This window comes from Bufo bufo, chromosome 5 (genome assembly GCF_905171765.1).
Source record: "Bufo bufo chromosome 5, aBufBuf1.1, whole genome shotgun sequence".
NCBI classification, from domain to species: domain Eukaryota; kingdom Metazoa; phylum Chordata; class Amphibia; order Anura; family Bufonidae; genus Bufo; species Bufo bufo.
The window spans coordinates 182,299,091-182,316,974 of NC_053393.1; positions in this window are offsets into that span (position 1 = coordinate 182,299,091).

Genomic DNA, 17,884 nt, shown 5'->3' on the forward strand with positions numbered 1-17,884 from the left:
CCCTTTTAACAGTAACCAATACAGTGCCTGCCCCTTTAGCAGTGACCTCCACAGAGCCTGCCCCTTTAAAAGTGACCTTCACAGTGCCCACCCCTTTATCATTGACTACCCCTATAACAGTAACCTTCATAGTGGCCGACCCTTTAACAGTGGCCACCACAGTGCCTGCCCGTTTAATAGTGACTTCCACAGTGCCCGCCCCTTTAGCAGTGACCTCCACAGTGCCTGCCCCTTTAACAGGGACCTCTACAGTGCCCACCCCTTTAACATTGACTACTACTTTAACAGTGACCTCCGCAGTGCCTGCCCCTTTAACAGTGACCTCCACAGTGCACGCCCCTTTAACAGTGAACTCCACGGTGCCCGTCCGTTTAATAGTGGCCCCTGCACTCCGTGCATGTAGCAGTGTAGTTGTACCGTCATATGTCATATATTTAAGGACCTGCAAACTGCTAAAACCTGTGATCAGTTGTTATGGCAACCTGGAGTAGGACCTGCGAGCTTCTATTGGCTAATATGGACATGTGACCATGTAAATGGCAGTTTGGATTTAAGTGAAAGGCTTGCTGGCTTCTATTGGCTAATGCAGGTCATATTTTGGAAATATCTCAGGAATGGTAAGTCCTAGAGAGCTAAGACCCGGTCTAAAACCTTCCTAGACACCTGATGTACAGTACCTGTATGCCCCATTTGGTGAAGATCGGTCCAGTCATTTGTTCGTGCATAAAGAACGTCCAGACAGACAAACAGACGTCTAGACAGACAGACAAACTCATATATATATATATATATATATACAGTACAGACCAAAAGTTTGGACACACCTTCTCATTCAAAGAGTTTTCTTTATTTTCATGACTATGAAAATTGTAGATTCACACTGAAGGCATCAAAACTATGAATTCACACATGTGGAATTATATACATAACAAACAAGTGTGAAACAACAGAAAATATGTCATATTCTAGGTTATTCAAAGTAGCAACATTTTGCTCTGATTACTGCTTTGCACACTCTTGGCATTCTCTTGATGAGCTTCAAGAGGTAGTCCCCTGAAATGGTTTTCACTTCACAGGTGTGCCCTGTCAGGTTTAATAAGTGGGATTTCTTGCCTTATAAATGGGGTTGGGACCATCAGTTGCGTTGAGGAGAAGTTAGGTGGATACACAGTTGATAGTCCTACTGAATAGACAGTTAGAATTTGTATTATGGCAAGAAAAAAGCAGCTAAGTAAAGAAAAACGAGTGGCCATCATTACTTTAAGAAATGAAGGTCAGTCAGTCAGCCGAAAAATTGGGAAAACTTTGAAAGTAAGGGCTATTTGACCATGAAGGAGAGTGATGGGGTGCTGCGCCAGATGACCTGGCCTCCACAATCACCGGACCTGAACCCAATCAAGATGGTTTGGGGTGAGCTGGACCGCAGAGTGAAAGCAAAAGGGCCAACAAGTGCTAAGCATCTCTGGGAACTCCTTCAAGACTGTTGGAAGACCATTTCAGGGGACTACCTCTTGAAGCTCATCAAGAGAATGCCAAGAGTGTGCAAAGCAGTAATCAAAGCAAAAGGTGGCTACTTTGAAGAACCTAGAATATGCCATATTTTCAGTTGTTTCACACTTGTTTGTTATGTATATAATTCCACATGTGTTAATTCATAGTTTTGATGCCTTCATAGTCATGAAAATAAAGAAAACTCTTTGAATGAGAAGGTGTGTCCAAACTTTTGGTCTGTACTGTATATACTAGCAGAAGGACCCGGCTTCGCCCGGGTATATTTCATCTATTTCATTTTATGTTTCCGTGTGTCGTAAAAAGATATCAACAGTTTTCCCCATAACAGTGATCTCTACAGTGCCCACCCCTTTAACAGTGATCTCCACAGTGCCTGCCCCTTTAACAGTGACCTCCATAGTGGCCGCCCCTTTTACATTGACCTCCATAGTGCCCGCCCCTTTAACAGAGACCGTATCTTTAACAGAGACCTGCTCAGTGCCTGCCTCTTTAACTGTGACCTCCACAGTTCCTGGTCCTTTAACAGTGACCGCCTCTTTCACAGTGACCTCCACATTGTCCTCCTGTAAAGGGGGAATATTAATCACTAATATTTATGCAAATATCAATAATTAATATTCATAAATGGGAGGAGCCATCTATTGATGACTCTGCCCATTTATACCTTTATATAATAATAACACAATACTTTCGCTATGCTTTACACTAATCACTATGCTAGCTGCATGCGCCTTACTAACTATTGCCAATAACTACACGTTACACAGATAGTTACAAGTAACACAGTATTTATTACTTACAATACACTACGCACGCAATACACTAACAATACAGCACTAAATATACAATCCTAAACTACACTACACGTTCCCACTTCCACCCATCAACTAACTATACAGTTCACACATACAAGTATATAACAACCCACCCCACCTGACTATTCACTGTCACTACAGGGTACGACGAGGGTTACACGGTGGCACTACAGGAGTGTATGTAGTCCACAGACACTAATACAGTAATAGGGGTGAGATACAGTGGGGGTCATCGGGGGTTTGTAACTGAACCACAAATACAATCAGGGGCACAGGATCAGGGAACCAGTGGCACAGGATCAGGGGTACAAACAAGGATACAATAAGGCAAGGGTTTGGGGGATCAGAGTGTCCAGTAACACGGAGTAGGGGTTTGGATAACCAGGGGGGGAAATAGGGGTTTACCAGGGGGGGGGGGCACTTACAACAATACAAGTCTAATTATACGCTATATCTATATATATTTATAGATCAATCATTATAAATATATATACATATAGACGCACACACCACAATACAGACCTCACTACACTAGACAATTCCCAATTCCACCACACACTCTAGCTGTACAATACACATACATTCCTTAGCAGCACACACTCAGCTACTACTGGGGTATGCAGGCAGATTACAGGGCAGCTACAGAGGTATGAGTTGGTGGCAGGGAAGGGGTGAATCAGGGCAGGTGTATTAGGGGTCTGGAGGGAAAAGGGGTACTCAGCAATCCTTCAGGGTGCAGCTCCCATGTGTCTCTCATTGCAGTCCAGGAATCCAAGAGAGCGCGCCTCTGCCCTGCTTGGGGCTTTATAGCCCAAAACCAGCCCCCCTCCTCCTTCCTCAGGCATGTGAAATCATAGTGTGCCTTAGTCCCCCCCTCTAGTCCCAAAAATGCTGGGAGTAATGGGCATGGCCATGGGGCAGAGGTGTGGAAAACAGGTTATGATGTCTCTGGTTAGAAGGCCCTCTCACGAACGGTGCCAGAGAGTCTGATTGTATGGGGCCTGAACAAAAGGGGACTAGATGCTAATCAGCTGTTATCCTACAGGCTATCAGCACAAGTTTTTCTCTAAACAACTCTGTAGATAAGAGTTGGAATTGCATATATACATATATATATCCACAGATGCTTGGGGCACATCTATAAACACATACACATACAAAACCGGGGGTATGAATGGGCAGCAATAAGCCCACATACATACTGTCATGCTGACATAAGTGTATATACATAGACACGTGTGCAAATACATACACACATATCTATATATACACACACTCTCGCATATATCTGGGGCATCACATACAGGGGACATGCATATGTCCCCACTTGCCATACAGGGCCAATATATACACGGTCATACAGGAAATATATACTAACTATAAGGGGACACATATAAGGGGGCACATATATATATACTAATATAAGGGGGATTATAAGGGGGCACAGCTTCTAGGGACCACATATTTCCCACAGGGGTCACCATGAGCCCCTGGGGATCACCATGGGCAGACGTGCGCAGATGCTTGGCACATCTGCGCATATCACCCCATGATGCGGTGGTTAATGTATGCATATATATACCATACATGCCCGCACGTGTTTGCAGGCATGCATGGATATATATGCATATGTCTCAACCCTTCCTCAACACCTCCCCTTTAACAGTGACCTCCACAGTGCCCGCCCATATAACAGTGACCTCGACAGTGTCCGCCCCTTTAACAGTGCCTGCCCCTTTAACAGTGTCCTCCACAGTGCCCGCCCCTTTAAAATTGACCACCCCTTTAACAGTGACCTTCATAGTGGCTGCCCCTTTAAAGGGTTTCTGTCACCTGAAAAATGGGTATTAAGCTAGCTGACATTAGCGATGTGCTAATGTTATCTGAACAAAACTATATTAGTGCCATCTCACTGCCTAAAGCCTTTATTGAGAAAAAACTAACTTTTATAATATGCTAATTAGCCTCTAAGAGCAGGGGGGGCGTTGAACCTGCTCCTAGAGGCTCTGTTTGCCCACCTTTTCACGCCCTTCTTCTCTTGATTGACAGGGCCATTCAGCGCTGCTCTCTTCCCGCCGGCCGTGTCTGCAGTGTAAATCTCGTGCCGTTCAGTATTCGGCGCAGGCGCAGTGAGGAAGCCTGCAGCCGCCGAGTGTCCTTCCCTCACTCCGCCTGCGCCGAATGTGCTGTGAGATGGAACTAATATAGTAATGTTCAGCTGACATTAGACCATCACTAATGTCAGCCAGCTTAATACCCATTTTTAAATTGACAGAAACCCTTTAACAGTGACCTTCACAGTACACCGTCCCTTTAACAGTAACTTTCACTGTGCCCGCCCCTTTAACAGTGACCTACACAGTGACCGCCCCTTTAACATTGACCGTCCCTTTAACAGTGACCTTCATAGTGGCCGCCCCTTTACCATTGACCGTCCCTTTAACAGTAACTTTCACAGTGCCTGCCCCTTCAACAGTGACCTACACAGTGACCGCCCCTTTAACATTGACTGTCCCTTTAACAGTGACCTTCATAGTGGCCGCCCCATTAACAGTGACCTCTACAGTACCCGCCCCTTTAACAGTGACTTCCACAGTACCCGCCCTTTTAACAGTGACATCCGCACTGCCTGCCCCTTTAACAGTGGCCTCAACAGTGCCTACCCCTTTAACAGAGAACTCCACAGTGCCCGCCCCTTTAACAGTGACCTCCAAAATGCCTGCCCCTTTAACAGTGACCTCCACAATGCCTTCCCCTTTAACAGTGACCGTCTCTTTAACAGTGACCTCCACATTGCCCGTCCCTTTAACAGTGACCGTCCCTTTAACAGTAACCTCCACAGTGTCTGCTTCTTTAACAATGACCTCCACAGTTCCCGCCCCTTTAACAGTGACCTCCACAGTGCTTTCCCCTTTAACATTTACCACCCCTTTAACAGTGACCTTCAAAGTGGCTGCTCCTTTAACAGTGACCTTCACAGTGCCCGCCCCTTTAACAGTGACCACCACTGTGCCGGCCCCTTTAACAATGACTTCCACAGTGCCCGTCCTTCTAACAGTGAACTCCACAGCGCCCGTCTGTTTAACCCCTTAAGGACTCGGCCCTATTTCACCTTAAGGACTTGGCCAATTTTTGAAAATCTGACCACTGTCACTTTAAGTGCTGATAACTTTAAAACGCTTTGACTTACCCAGGCCGTTCTGAGATTGTTTTTTCGTCACATATTGTACTTCATGACACTGCTAAAATTGGGTCAAAAAAGTTAATTTTTTTGCATAAAAAAATACAATTTTTACCAAAAATTTTGAAAAATTAGCAAATTTCAAACTTTCAGTTTCTCTACTTCTGTAATACATAGTAATACCCCCAAAAATTGTGATGATTTTACATTCCCCATATGTCTACTTCATGTTTGTAGCATTTTGGGAATGATATTTTATTTTTTGGGGATGTTACAAGGCTTAGAAGTTTAGAAGCAAATTTTGAAATTTTCAGAAATCTTCAAAATCCCACTTTTTATGGACCAGTTCAGGTTTGAAGTCATATTGTGAGGCTTAGATAATAGAAACCTCCCAAAAATGACCCCATTCTAGAAACTACACCCCTCAAGGTATTCAAAACTGTTTTTTCAAACTTTATTAACCCTTTAGGTCTTCCACAAGAGTTAATGGCAGATGGAGAAACAATTTTGAAATTTATATTTTTTGGAAAATTTTCCAATATAATCAATTTTTTCCAGTAGTAAAACAAGGGTTAACTGCCTAACAAAACTCAAAATGGGTTGCCCCGATTCTGTAGTTTGCAGAAACACCCCATATGTGGTCGTAAACTACTGTTTGGCCGAACGGGAGCACATAGAAGGAGGGGAACACCATATGGGTTTTGGAAGGCAGATTTTGCAGGACTGGTTTTGTTTATACCATGTCCCATTTGAAGCCCCCTGTTGCACCCCTAGAATAGAAATTTCAAAAAAGTGACTCCATCTAAGAAAGTACACCCCTCAAGGTATTCAAAACTGGGTTTACAAACTTTGTTAACCCTTTAGGTGTTCCACAAGAGTTGATGGCAGATGGAGAAACAATTTTGAAATTTCTATTTTTTGGAAAATTTTCCAATATAATCAATTTTTTCCAGGAGTAAAACAAGGGTTAACTGCCAAACAAAACTCAAAATGGGTTGCCCCGATTCTGTAGTTTGCAGAAACACCCCATATGTGGTCGTAAACTACTGTTTGGCCGAACGGGAGCACATAGAAGGAGGGGAACACCATATGGGTTTTGGAAGGCAGATTTTGCAGGACTGGTTTTGTTTATACCATGTCCCATTTGAAGCCCCCTGTTGCACCCCTAGAATAGAAATTTCAAAAAAGTGACTCCATCTAAGAAAGTACACCCCTCAAGGTATTCAAAACTGTGTTTACAAACTTTGTTAACCCTTTAGGTGTTCCACAAGAGTTGATGGCAGATGGAGAAACAATTTTGAAATTTCTATTTTTTGGAAAATTTTCCAATATAATCAATTTTTTCCAGGAGTAAAACAAGGGTTAACTGCCAAACAAAACTCAAAATGGGTTGCCCCGATTCTGTAGTTTGCAGAAACACCCCATATGTGGTCGTAAACTACTGTTTGGCCGAACGGGAGCACATAGAAGGAGGGGAACACCATATGGGTTTTGGAAGGCAGATTTTGCAGGACTGGTTTTGTTTATACCATGTCCCATTTGAAGCCCCCTGTTGCACCCCTAGAATAGAAATTTCAAAAAAGTGACTCCATCTAAGAAAGTACACCCCTCAAGGTATTCAAAACTGGGTTTACAAACTTTGTTAACCCTTTAGGTGTTCCACAAGAGTTGATGGCAGATGGAGAAACAATTTTGAAATTTCTATTTTTTGGAAAATTTTCCAATATAATCAATTTTTTCCAGGAGTAAAACAAGGGTTAACTGCCAAACAAAACTCAAAATGGGTTGCCCCGATTCTGTAGTTTGCAGAAACACCCCATATGTGGTCGTAAACTACTGTTTGGCCGAACGGGAGCACATAGAAGGAGGGGAACACCATATGGGTTTTGGAAGGCAGATTTTGCAGGACTGGTTTTGTTTATACCATGTCCCATTTGAAGCCCCCTGTTGCACCCCTAGAATAGAAATTTCAAAAAAGTGACTCCATCTAAGAAAGTACACCCCTCAAGGTATTCAAAACTGGGTTTACAAACTTTGTTAACCCTTTAGGTGTTCCACAAGAGTTGATGGCAGATGGAGAAACAATTTTGAAATTTCTATTTTTTGGAAAATTTTCCAATATAATCAATTTTTTCCAGGAGTAAAACAAGGGTTAACTGCCAAACAAAACTCAAAATGGGTTGCCCCGATTCTGTAGTTTGCAGAAACACCCCATATGTGGTCGTAAACTACTATTTGGCTAAACGGCAGGACATAGAAGAAGGGGAACGTCATATGGTTTTTGGAAGGCAGATTTTGCTGGACTGGTTTATTTACACCATGTACCCTTTCAAGCCCCCTGATGCACCCCTAGAGTAGAAACTCCACAAAAGTGACCCCATCTAGGAAACTACGGGATAAGGTGGTTGTTGTTTTGGGACTATTTTAGGGGTAAATATGATTTTTGGTTGCTCTATATTACTCTTTTTTGAGGCAATGTAACAAAAAAAAAATTCTAAAATTGTTTCTACATTCGCTATTTAGTTTTGTGGAACACCTAAAGGGTTAACATAGTTTGTAAAGTAACTTTTGAATACCTTGAGGGGTGTAGTTTCTTAGATGGGGTCACTTTTTTGGAGTTTCTAGTCTAGGCTACATCAGGGGGGGCTTCTAATGGGACATGGTGTAAAAAAAAAAAACTGTCCATCAAAATCTGCCTTCTAGAAACCATATGGAGTTCCCTTCGTTCTATGCCCTGCCGTGCGGCTATATAGCCATTTACGACCACATATGGGGTGTTTCTGCAAACTACAGAATCAGGGCCATAAATATTGAGTTTTGTTTGGCGGTTAACCCTTGCTTTATTACCGGCAAAAAGGATTCAAATGGAAATTTTGCCCAAAAATGAGTGTTTTGGCACCGTTTTTATTTTATATTTTTAACACCGTTCATCCGAGGCGTTTGGGCAAAAGTTATTTTTATAGCGACGACTTTTACGCACGCGACGATGCCCAATATGTATGGTTCTCAGACTTTGGAGACACTAAGCAGGCATCCTAAAAACTGCGGCCCTCCAGATGTTGTAAAACTACAATTCCCACCATGCCCTGCTGATGGCTGTAGGTTGTCTGGGCATGCTGGGAGTTATAGTTTTACAACATCTGGAGGGCCGCAGTTTGAGGATGCCTGCACTAAAACTAATATTTTTTTGGGAAAAAAAAAATGTTTCCGTGTCTCCAAAGTCTGAGAGCCATAGTTTTTTATGTTCTCTAGTGGACTGTTGGGGATTATAAAAATTTAGTACTCCATGGAAGTGTGATACTCCCTGAAGCAATCGATAATGCAGAGGCCCGGATGATCGGGGCAAGTGTCGCACTGAGTGGTGGTGTCCTTCCGTATCCCCCTCCTGCGACACACTCTGCACTTTTTTTGGGTTCGTCCCTTCTTTCCAGTATGGGGGACCACACCTGGAAAGTGTTGGCCAGGGACGATCCGGGCGCCTCCAATTCCCGAGGTACTCCGGCCTGCTCTTTCCCGGTCCGAAAAGATCAGGTCCTTGAGGACTGCCTCATAGAATTGGAGGAATGTCCCTGTGCTGCCAGCGCTTCGGGATAGTACAAAAGAGTTGTACATGGCAACCTGCACCAAGTAGACCGCAACTTTTTTGTACCATGCCCGGGTTTTGCGCATGGCGTTATATGGCTTGAGGACTTGATCCGAGAGATCAACTCCTCCCATATACCGATTGTAGGCGACGATACAATCGGGCTTGAGGACCGTTGCCGCGGTACCTCGCACAGGGACTGGGGTGGTGCTGTTACCGTGGATTGTGGACAGCATAAGGACATCCCTCTTGTCCTTATACCTGACCAGCAACAGGTTTCCACTGGTAAGTGCACGGGTCTCACCCCTGGGGATAGGTACCTGGAGGGGGTAGGCAGGGAGGCCGCGTTGATTTTTCCGCACGGTCCCACAAGCGAACGTGGATCTGGCGGCAAGGGACCTGAACAAGGGAATGCTGGTATAAAAGTTGTCCACGTACAAGTGGTAACCCTTATCCAGCAGTGGGTACATAAGGTCCCACACGAGTTTCCCGGTAACACCCAGAGTGGGGGGACATTCTGGGGGTTGAATCCGGGAATCTCGCCCCTCGTACACACGAAATTTGTAAGTGTACCCTGAGGTACTCTCACAAATTTTGTATAGCTTCACGCCATACCTCGCCCGCTTTGTGGGAATATATTGGCGGAAACTGAGTCTCCCCTTGAACGCAACGAGAGACTCATCAACCGCGACCTCCCTTCCAGGTACGTAGGCCTGCTGAAATGTGGCCCCAAAGTGATCGATGACCGGCCGTATCTTGTACAGCCGGTCATAGGCAGGATCACTTCGGGGGGGACATGCTGCATTATCGGAATAATGCAGACATTTCCGGATGGCCTCAAACCGGGGACGTGTCATGACCATACTGTACAGTGGGGTCTGGTATAGGACGTCCCCACTCCAGTATTGCCTGACACTGGGTTTTTGGACTAGACCCATATGCAGCACGAGGCCCCAAAATGTCCTCATCTCGGCTGCACTGACCGGCGTCCAGCCACCGGGTCTAGCCAAAAATGAGCCTGGGTTTTGAGCGACGAACTGTTGGGCGTACAGATTCGTCTGCTCCACCATCAGATTCACCAGTGGGTTACTGAAAAAAAAACTAAAATAGTCTATTTCAGTAAACCCCACTGTGGGAATCTGGATTCCAGGATTGCCAGCAAAATCCGGAATCTCAGGCTCAAAGTCCACTGGGGGACACCAGCTAAGTTCATCGGCAGGGGGCTCCGGTGGACTTATTTGGTGGGCCGGGAAACCAGTACGAACCCCAGGGCGGCTCGTACTAGGGTGGGCCACAGGATCCCTAGCATGTGGGGCCCCTGGCTCCGCCTGGCGGCGTCTCCGCCGCCTTGGTGGCTCATCGTCATCAGATGATGATGAGGAGGATGCGGATGACAAAAGGAACGTGGGGTCATCCTCATCCTCACTGGGGCTCTCAGAGTCGGAGGCAATCTGGGCGTATGCCTCCTCGGCCGAGAACATCCGGCGGGCCATGGGTGTGTGTGCGTGTATGTGTGCGTGTGTGGAAACCTTTATTATATGTGCGTGTGTGTGGGGGCAACGGGTGTTCGCGTACTAAAAAAGGCAAAAAAAGAAAGGGCAAGTGTTAGGAAAAAAAAAGTTCAAACTTGCTGATCAGCGGTACAACGCTGATCAGCGGTCGGTGGGGTGGTGGGGCGGGCGATGCGCTAACACTGGACGGACGCTAAAAAGTGCCGGCCAGTCAGCGCACACAAAAAAAAAAAAAAGTGGTGGTAAGGGGGCTGGTGGTCAGGGGAGGGGGGGGGCTGGTGGTGGGGGAGGGGGTGGGGTGGGGTGGGGTGGGGGACTGGTGGTGGGGGGGTCTGGTGGGGGGGGCAAGTGGCAGGGGGGGATCTGGGGTCTGATGGATGGATCAAAGAAAGTTTGGAAATAAAAGTTTTTTTTTTTTTTTCTAACTAACTTTTCCCTTCTTTCCCTGCCTAACGGTGCCTCTCCCTCACTGACCCTAACCTACCTGGGTGGCGATGGGTGCAGGAGGGTGATGGATGCCGATTGTGGGGACACAGGAGCTCGTTCTGGACGGTGCTGCACGGTCAGGGTGCTGGACAGGAAGAGGAGGGGAGAGAGGAGCGCAGGAAGTTTGAATCTCGCGCCTCTCTCCCCTGCTCCAATCAGCACCCTGGACAGCGGCGTTCAGCACCAGGGCCAGCACCGCCTCTCCAAATCCTCGGACTGCGATAGGTGGTGTAAAATTACGCCACCGATCGCAGTCTTTTTCCGGTTCATCGGGTCACAGGACACCCGAATGGACCGGAAACGCAGAAAACCGCAGGTCTGAATTGACCTGCGGTTTTCTGCGATCGTCGATGCGGGGGGGTCAAATGACCCCCCCCTGCATTGTTACGGGATGCCGGCTGAATGATTTCAGCCGAAATCCCGTTCCGATTAACCCCTGGGGCGCCGGAATGCCGATTTCAAGTTAGGACGTACCGGTACGCCCTGAGTCCTTAAGGACTCGGGAAATAGGGCGTACCGATACGCCCTGCGTCCTTAAGGGGTTAATAGTGGCCCCTGCCCCCCATGCATGTAGCAGTGTAGGGGTGGCCACTATGAAAGTCACTTTTAAAGTGGTGGTTAATGTTAAAGGGGAAGGCACTGTGGAGGTCACTGTTAAAGGGGCGGGCACTGTTAAAGAAATGGGCACTGTGCAGGTTACTGTTAAAGGGCTGGCCACTGTGGAGGTCACTGTTAAAGGGCCGGGCACTGTGGAGGTCACTGTTAAAGGGCCGGACACTGTGGACGTCACTGTTAAAGGGACAGCCACTGTGGAGGTCACTGTTATGGGGGAAACTGTTGATATCTTTTTACGACACACGGAAACATAAAATAAAATAGATGAAATTTAACCGTGCGAAGCCGGGTCCTTCTGCTAGTTGTAAATAAAATGTTATTTTCTAATAATTGGTTGAAAATCCTTTGTTGGCAATGACTGCTTAAATTCTTGAACTCATGGACATCACCAGACGCTGTGTTTCCTCCTTTTTAATGCTCTGTCAGGTCTTTACTGCAGCGGTTTTCAGTTGCTGTTTGTTTGTGGGCCTTTCTGTCTAAAGTTCAGTCTGTAACAAGTGAAATGCTCTATTGGGTTCAGATCAGGTGACTGACTTTGCTGTTCAAGAATATTCCACTTCTTTTCTTTAATAAACTCCTGGGTTGCTTTGGCTTTATGTTTTGGGTCATTGTCCATCTTATGAAATGCCGACCAATCAGTTTGGCTGCATTTGGCTGGATTTGAGCACACAGTATGTCTCTGAAAACCACAGAATTCATGTGGCTGCTTCAGTCCTGTGTCACATCATCAATAAACACTAGGGACCCAGTGCCACTGGTATCCATGCATTCCCAAGCCATCACACTGCCCCATCACACTGTTTTACAGATGATGTGGTATGCTTTGGATCATGAGCTTTAATATGCCTTCACAATACTTTTTTCTTTCCATCACTCTGGTAGAGGTTGATCTTGGTTTCATCTTACAAAGAATGTTCTTCCAGAAGTGTGCTGGTTTTTTAAGATTTTTTTTAGCAAAGTCCAATTTAGCCTTCTTATTCTTGAGGCTTATGAGTGGCTTGCACCATGCAGTGATCCCTCTGTATTTACTTTCATGCAGTCTTCTCTTTATGGTAGATTTGGATATTGATACGCCTATATCCTGGAGAGTGTTGTTCATTACCTTGGCTGTTGTGAGGGGGTTTCTCTTCACTATGGTAATTATTCTGCAATCATCCACCACTGTCTTCCATGGGCGTCCAGGTCTTTTTGCATTGTTGAGGTATCCAGTGCTTTCTTTCTTTCTGAGGATGTACCAAACTATAGATTTTGCCACTCCTAATAGTGTAGCAATTTCTCGGATGTTTTTTCTGTTTTCGCAGATGAAGCTTGTTTCACCTGCATGGAGAGCTCCATTGACCGCATGTACACTTCTCAGCAAAATCTTTAAAATGCAAGCACAACTCAAATTAACTCCAGGCCTTTTATATGCTTAATTGAGAATGAAATAATTAAGGAATTGCCCACACCTACCCATGAAACAACCTTTGAGTCAATTATCCAGTTACTGTCCCTTTAATAACAGGTAGCCAGCCACATGTAATGGAGCTGAAACTCCTAAACCCTTCATCAATTTTTAATGTGGATACCCTTAAATGAAAGCTAAAAGTCTGGACTTTATGACCATGTCCATTGTATAATTATAACTAGAATATGTTTTAGTAAACAGGTAATAAAAACTAAATTATATAAATATATATGGACTCAACTGTACACTATCGATTTATCTATCTATCTATCTATTTCAGAAAAAAATCTGCAGCACTCCAATGCTTTTATATAAAGTACAAAAAATGTTTATTCACCCATTGTCTCACTGGCATTTTTACATACTATCACAGAACCTTTCTCAAACAAAAGTGATACTGAGCACATAAAGTCCTAGCATAATTACCGCAATACAATACATCTGTGCAAAATTGCAATAAGTGAAGTGCCTCGTGCTCCATATGATCCATTATTAATAGTGGCCATCAATCAAATGTTTCTGATTATGTATAAATCAAATGTCCATGATGTTCATAATTATCCAAAGTGTCCAAGATACAGTGTCCAGTTAAAAACATAATTAATATCAACGGAAAATACAAATGTGATCGCACTCTGCATCCAGCATTCTGCCCTGCCTCCATGCTGGATGAGGCATTGGTGTACATTTTGGCCAAAGCGTAATAAGCCAATCACCATGTCAAGGTCGCCTCTATTGAGTGGTCCCTAACACTAGTTCCTACCTGTTCATGAGCCATGATAGCCACACAAAGTCCAGGGAATGCAGGTCAGCATGCACACCAAGCACACTCTGCTTCTAACCCCGTCCGGTGCCATTACAGCTTTCATCGGATCCAGGGATGCAAGTACCAACATGCACTCTGAGCCCACCATATACTTCTCCTGAAGCCAAAATGGCTACTGGTAGGTTCTATATAAGCAGGCGGCGTGGCGATCTCCTTGGAGTCATGCACACCTGACCAGTCAATCTGTCCTGGAGGCTGGTTTTAAAGTCAGTATAAAACTGAGTCTGCTTATATAGAACCTACCAGTAGCCATTTTGGCTCCAGGAGAAGTATATGGTGGGCTCAGCGTGCATGTTGGTACTTGCATCCCTGGATCCGATGAAAGCTGTAATGGCACCGGGCGGGGTTAGAAGCAGAGTGTGCTTGGCGTGCATGCTGACCTGCATTCCCTGGACTTTGTGTGGCTGTCATGGCCCATGAACAGGTAGGAACTAGTGTTAGGGACCACTCAATAGAGGCGACCTTGACGTGGTGAGTGGCTTATTACGCTTTGGCCAAAATGTACACCAATGCCTCATCCAGCATGGAGGCAGGGCAGAATGCTGGATGCAGAGTGCAATCACATTTGTATTTTCCGTTTGTATATGTATTTCGCCATAGTGATGTGCACCTACATACAGGTTGTGCTGACTCAATCCCCCACATTTTTTCTTTGTAGTATATATTGGAGGCGTGGCGATCTCCTTGGAGTCATGCACACCTGACCAGTCAATCTGTCCTGGAGGCTGGTTTTAAAGTCAGTATAAAACTGAGTCTGCTTATATAGAACCTACCAGTAGCCATTTTGGCTCCAGGAGAAGTATATGGTGGGCTCAGCGTGCATGTTGGTACTTGCATCCCTGGATCCGATGAAAGCTGTAATGGCTGGACGGGGTTAGAAGCAGAGTGTGCTTGGCGTGCATGCTGACCTGCATTCCCTGGACTTTGTGTGGCTGTCATGGCCCATGAACAGGTAGGAACTAGTGTTAGGGACCACTCAATAGAGGCGACCTTGACATGGTGAGTGGCTTATTACGCTTTGGCCAAAATGTACACCAATGCCTCATCCAGCATGGAGGCAGGGCAGAATGCTGGATGCAGAGTGCGATCACATTTGTATTTTCCGTTTGTATATGTATTTCGCCATAGTGATGTGCACCTACATACAGGTTGTGCTGACTCAATCCCCCACATTTTTTCTTTATAATTAATATCAAGCTGGATGTTTAGATATTAGAGATGAGCGAATCAAATTTGCACCAAATCTGAATTTCCTCACGCTTCGTGGTAACAAATCAAATTTTTTCCTAAAATTGCTGCTGCACATGTTAGGACATGGAGGGAAGAACTCTGGGAACGAGGAATCACCCACAATGCCATGCATGCAGCCAATCAGCAGCCAGCCAGTCCTGTGATGTCACAGCCCTATAAATACCCTCAGCCATCTTGGATGCAGCCATTTTCCAGTGAACTTAGTGCAGGGAGAGACGTCAGCAGGCACTAGGGACAGTGCTAGTAAAGACTTAGAAGTGTAGTAAAAGGATAGGGAGGAATTATTCCACAGTATTGAAGCAGTACAGGGTCTAATAGGGGAATGTACAGCCTGGGTAATAGGAGCAATCCCCTATTACTGGAGATCCAAATTGCCATTATACTGCTGCTTTCAGGTTTACAATAGATGAGATCTCTGTAATATCAGCAAACCTTTCTTTTTATTGAGGTGCAAGTGCTGTGTGATATAGCTATTAACAGGGTGTATTACTATGAAATATTTATATGTCTTATTAGCCAATGTGCGGTGCAGTTATATGTTCTAAAGCCTTTTTTGGGGTGTATTACTGGGACGTTGTGTCGTGAAGTTCGTGAAGTGAGAAAATTACAGCCCTTTTTGGCATGTATTAGTGGCAAAAAAAAGTATTATTTGCTGTTCAGCGGTGCACTTATATGTTCTAAAGGCTTTTTGGGCGTGTATTAGTGGCAAAAAAGGAGCTTATTAGCTGTAGTGTGGTGAAGTGAGAAAATGACAGCCCTTTTTGGCGTGCATTAGTGGCCCAAAAAAATATTTGCTGTTCAGCGGTGCACTTATATGTTCTAAAGGCTTTTTTGGCGTGTATTAGTGGCAAAAAAAGGGCTTATTAGCCGTAGTGTGGTGAAGTGAGAAAATTACAGCCCTTTTTGGCATGTATTAGTGAAAAAAAAAAGTATTTGCCGTTCAGCTGTGCAGTATATGTTCTAAAGGAGCTGCAGCGGCAGAACGGGGTCCCCCAACATAGGCTGATTTGCAATGTTTTCACCCGTTGGAATTCCACCCTCCATATGTTGGACCGACTGTATGAACAGAGAAAGGCCATGAACAGCGAAAGGTGATGGACCATGTGATTGGACCATGTGATCTGACATCACCACAGGTCCTTTAGCCGGCAGCTCATGATTAAAGAAGTAAGAAGAGACCGGCAGCTACGCGATCAAGAGGATTGACCACCTACTAAGCATTCTGTACTAAAGAATGCTATTTTTTTCCTTATAACCATGTTATAAGGGAAAATAATAACATCTACACAACACGGAACCCAAACCTGAACTTTTGTAATGAATTTCGGGTCTGGGTACCACAGTCAGTTTTCTATCACGCGCGTGCAAAACGCATTGCACCCGCGCGATAAAAACTGAACAACGGAACGCAATCGCAGTCAAAACTGACTGCAATTGGGTACCTACTTGCGCGGGTTTGCCGCAACGCATCCGGACCTTATCCGGACACGCTCGTGTGAATACAGGTTATATTAATCGCATTGTGAATTCAACTTAGAGCTGGGTTCCTAATGGTTGTATTGCTAGAATATAACGAAGATTGAGAATATAGTGCTATATTCGTTATATTTATCAATTCTAGCAATACAAGCATTAGGAACTTAGCTCTAAGTTGAATTCGCAATGCAATTAATGCAGGTTATATTAATCGCATTGCGAATTCAACTTATCACACTCTGCGTCAACGATGTAATTTTCCATGGGAGTTTTGTCATGGATCCCCCTCCGGCATGCCACAGTCCAGGTGTTAGTCCCCTTGAAACAACTTTTCCATCACTATTGTGGCCAGAAAGAGTCCCTGTGGGTTTTAAAATTCGCCTGCCTATTGAAGTCTATGGCAGTTCGCCCGGTTCGCCCGTTCGTGAACATTTGCGGAAATTTGCGTTCGCGAACTGAAAATTTTATGTTCGCAACATCTCTAGCCGCAACTGGCTGAGTTTGCCCTGGAAAAGCTGTCCTGCCCGGCCAGTAGTGTGGCATCAGAGCGGGGGTTTAGTGGGGCGCTGGCCATAGTTACCCAAAGGAGAACTCGCCTGTCCACTCATAATGTGGAGAGACTGACATTTGTCAAGATGAATCAGGCGTGGATCAGCCAGGATTTACACCCACCAATGCCTGATGTATCAAATTAGATCATCCATGCTGCCTCACCCATACCTTGACAAAAGAGACCGGTTTCTTCTGGCTAACTGCCTCAGCTACTATTGTGATGCCACACATCTGATGCCAAGTGCTCCTTCTTACACACACCATTGTAAGCAAGGTACTGTTATTGCCATCCACCTCCCCACTTTGTCACTGGGTCACTCTGTGGTCTCCTGATGCTGCCTCCACCTCATCACTTAGGTCTCCTCATGCTGCTGCTGCCAACTTCACACTACTGTATTTCACCTTGCCACTCTGTGGCCTCCTCATGCTGCTGCCACCTCCACACTATGTCACCTTGCCACTCTGTGACCTCCTCATGCTGCTGCCACCTCCACACTATGTCACCTCGCCACTCTGTGTTCTCCTCATGCTGCTTCTAAATTAACACTGTCACTGGACCACTCTGTGGCCTCCTCATGCTGCTGCTGCCACCTCCACACTATGTCACCTTGCCACTCTGTGGCCTCCTC